This window comes from Camponotus vicinus, unplaced genomic scaffold, assembly GCF_025532165.1.
Source record: "Camponotus vicinus isolate PSW18456_S1 unplaced genomic scaffold, iyCamVici1.0 SCAF_11, whole genome shotgun sequence".
Taxonomy (NCBI): Eukaryota; Metazoa; Arthropoda; class Insecta; order Hymenoptera; family Formicidae; genus Camponotus; species Camponotus vicinus.
In genome coordinates this window covers 16878579-16883136 of record NW_028141947.1, presented here as the reverse complement: position 1 = coordinate 16883136, position 4558 = coordinate 16878579, and positions in this window count along the sequence as shown.

Below are 4558 nucleotides of genomic sequence, written 5' to 3'. Positions count from 1 at the left end.
ACTCCCTCTGTGGACATAAAAACGTGACATGAACTACAAAGTCAATGTCCATGAATGTTCTCAGAGGGTAACATATATGTCTCTCTGATAATATAAATAATATAAATAAAAATATAAATAATTTAATTAATAATAATTTATTATATAAAAATATTAGTATGTTCTCTCTTTCCACGCTATTATTTATTTATTTATTTATGTGTGTTCTTTTTCTTCTCAACATCATTTATTTATTATTTATTTATTTATTTGTTTATTTATTTAGCTCACTCTAAGTCAGTCTTCTAAAATGCAAAACTAAATATTATAGAATTTGACTTTGAAAATAAAATAATCGAATAAATTCAAATAATTAGCATAACGAAAGGTTCCGTGATAAGTTATTTAATAAATAATCAATTTTAATTAATTAATGAAAATACTTCTATAATTTAATATTCCGCGTTAGCGTATATTTTATAATATATAAAATATTTCGGCAACGAATTATCGATAACACGGTGTTCGACTTTGGCAATACAAAAAATAAACAGTAGCGCGCTATGTTAAAGCTTTAATATTAGAATTAACTATATTTTGACCAATGTTTTAATTTTCTCAATCCTTGTTATTAAACAATATACAATTTAATCGAAAATCGATTAAATGATAGAAATCCAAAATATTAAATAATTACTTCGATCGTTGCGATTTTTACGGACAAAATAATTATTATTATAATATTTAGAGTCACAAATATATTTCATCCGTGTTACTTTATCGTTCTACTTGACAATTTAAATGTAATTTGGATTGTGAGAGAACACGAAGTAAATCAATCGAATTATAGATGCAAATAATTAACACAATGAAAGGATAAATTGTTTAATAAATAATCAATTTTAATCAATAAATTAAAATACTTTATTAATTTAATATTCCGCGTTAATGTACATTTTATAATATATAAAATATTTTGGCAACGAATTATTGATAACACGGTGTTTGACTTTGGCAATATAAAATATAAACAGTAGCGCGCTATGTTTCGGTTTTGTCTTTGACTCTCGAGTAATAAGGTAGTGGTGAGAAACGTTTCGTATTGTATTGTAATTTTTTTACTAAACACGATTACGATTAGTATCGAAACATAATTTGCTTTAAATATTAATATAAATTAATTAATTAAAAATTAATTCACGAGATGAAACTGTATCGCAACTATAAATCTTTATCGAATCGCAATCATTCATTACCGTGATTAAAAATTGAAACAAAATATACATAAAAGGGGATAAGAAACTTAATTATGTTATGAACTTTCGATCATTGATGCTTATTATATTTCATTAACAATATTAGAATTAATTATATTTCGACCAATACCTTAAATTTTAACAATCCTTGTTAATTAAACAATGTACAATTTAATCGAGAATCGATTAAATGATAGGAATCCAAAATGTTAAATAATTGCTTCGATCGTTGCGATCTTTACGGACAATAATTATTATTTCAATACCTAGAGTCACAAATATATTTCATCCGTGTTACTTTATCGTTCTACTTGAAAATCTAAAAATAATTTGGATTATGAGAGAATACAAAGTAAAACAATCGAATTATAGATGCAAATAAATAGCATAACGAAAGGCTCCATGATAAATTGTTAAAAAATAATCAATTTAAATCAATAAATTAAAATACTTCTATAATTTAATATTCCGCGCGCGAATATTTTATATTACAGAGAATATTTCGGCACGAGAGAATTATCAATAACACCGTGTTCGACTTTGATAAACAGTATCGCGCTATTGTTAATAGGTTACACGGCTTTATTATCATTCGCACAGTACCTTGAGCAATAAAGTAGTGACGTTTCATATATTATCAAATTCTTCCTTTACATAGTCGATCCTGGCGATATAAACAGTACCGCGGTAATGTTCTTGACTTACGATCATTCGCTCAGTGGCTCTTGAACAGTGAAGTAGTGATGTGAGACGTTTCATATATTATCAAATTCTTTCTCTAAACACAATTGCAAGTGCAACGAGGAACTTTTCGTGAATAAGTGTAAGTGCAACGAGGATTAAAGTGCCACGAGAAAAGAGCAAAGGAAGCAAAAGAAAAAAGGAGGTTTTGGAAGTGGATGGATCAATAAGATATGATGTAAGTCATTAATATAAATTATTTATCACATTCATTATTTATTATATTGTTGCGTCCCGCGTCCCGTCCCGCTGAATGTATTCGTCACCCGTTGAATTCTTTCGAAGAAGATTGTTTTTGCGCGCGTTGTCAAGATATTGTTATAAACAACGACTGTCAGAGAGTCTAAGCCCAGCTGTCAAGTTGTGCGGACGCGCGTCTATTTGTGATCCGTTTTACGATTATTCTGAATTCTTGTATGTTACTCGCGATTTATTAAAATTCTTGTGCACCTTAAATCGCGTTATTATTTACGAGTGCACGAGCGTCAGCGTATGTTATGTATTTTGCCGATTGTGTCGCGCGCGTTCGATATATATCGCGTTCGATATATACCGCGTTCCGCGGACGCAACAATATATAAATTATTTATCAATAATATATATATTCAAAATATACATATTTCTCGTTTCGTTTTATTTCTTTGATTGTGATTTAATAGTGATTTTAAATTGTAACATATATAATACATATACTTATAAAAAATATTCCATTTTATTTTAAAATAATTAAAACATTTATAAAATTTTTTATTAATTAATATTTTCAGATACTTTTATAAAACATTTCAAATTAATATATTCATTTAAATATTTCATATATAAAAAAATAGAAATTTTTTTATTTATCATATTTTTAAAAGTTTATATCTAAGAAATATAAATTATTTTGTAATTACGCAGTTTATAATATTAAAATATATCTATTTAAAAGTAAAAATGTAAAAATTAATTGCGCGCAATAATTAGGTTTAAAATCAATTATTTTGAACATTGCTTTGTATAATAGATGTTCTCTTATCCTTTATATTTTTATTTATCGTTTATATTTGCGAATTTAAATTTATGTACTATATTACAAAATAAATTTCAAATTATGTATTATATTATATATAAAATTATATATAATACAACCCTCCCATGGGGTACACCTTGTCGCGGTGGGAGGGCTTAGTACTTGGATGGTGAGGTTTATCTTAAATTTTTCTATTTATGATAAATCTTAAGGTGCCTGAATGGGAAGCTAAGTACCCTTTCGCGTCGTCGGTGCCGTCAACGTGCCGCGGACGGCAAGCGCTTCGTTACCGCGTTTTCGCGTTGTAGTATTCTCGCGTCGTCGCGTTTTCGCGGAACTTTTGGACTTTTCATATAAAATCCCAATTTCATTTATTGTCACGAGTCTCTGCTTCCGATGCCAACTAACTGGGATGTTTCGAGTTTGCACACGTTGCTATGCAACGTACACTCTTGCTTCGTGCTTCGTCAAGTGATTCGGCCCGAATTAGTTAGAACTCGATCGATTGCTCGGAATGGTCGTCAATGGGTCCCTTCTCTTTGCTCGTCTACAGCCACACGCATTGCGTGTGTTAACCCTGTCGAGGAGTCGAATGGATTCCCCTAGGCACGATTTTCGCTCGGTAAAAGGGGTTGCCTCCTCATTTTCTAAATTGCTGAATGTTAGCATTTAAAAAATGTGGGTATCCTCTTCTTTTGCCGTCTACTAGCCTGGTGTAGCATATAGCAACCGCGAGAGGCATAATATGTCCGGGCGGAGCACCTGAAATCGTGCTTAGCGGGTCCAGGTTCGATACGAGATAGGATAATTATGCGCGAAAAAGAGCTGGTGAACTTCATTTTCCTCTATTTCCGTCAATCGTTTCGTCTTCTTTCCGGTTTGGACTTAATCCTTGCTCGTTGTATCGTTGCGTTCCCGACCTATTGGCTCGAAGCTGATTTTCATAAGTGAAATGGGATTTTCGCTCGTACCGAAACCGGAAGTGCCGTCTAAAGTATGTACATATTAAGTATATACACATCGCGTGATCAAATATAAAATTTTTAATCGCTCTTATACAATATTACCGTAACAAAAGAATTTTATCGCTGTCCCTCTGCAATTGAATATTTTGAATATTATGGATTTATTTATTCGTCGCGTTTTATTACGAATTTAAATAAAAGCGCGATTTATCTTATAAAAATTCGGAAGTAATTCGGTCGGTAAATTGTATATTCGCAAACATTACAGACCTCAAATGATTGTCGAGATATTCTCGATTTTCTATATTTACGTGATAATAATTATATCGCGCTCATGTCTGTTGAGAGCTTCGATTATTATGTTATAAAAGATATACATATCGCAATCAGATATTCCGAATATTATCGATTTATTTAGTCGTCGCGTTTTCTCGGGAATTTTAAATCGCGATTTATCTTAATATTATCTTATAATTTAATCGTTGATTTATACGTCGAAACTTTGCCTGTCTTTCCACGTCTTTGAATATTATCTTTTATAGTCTGCGCTAGTAGTGCAAATATTTTTTTTACTATTTAAAAAGATGATGGATAATTTTATTGAT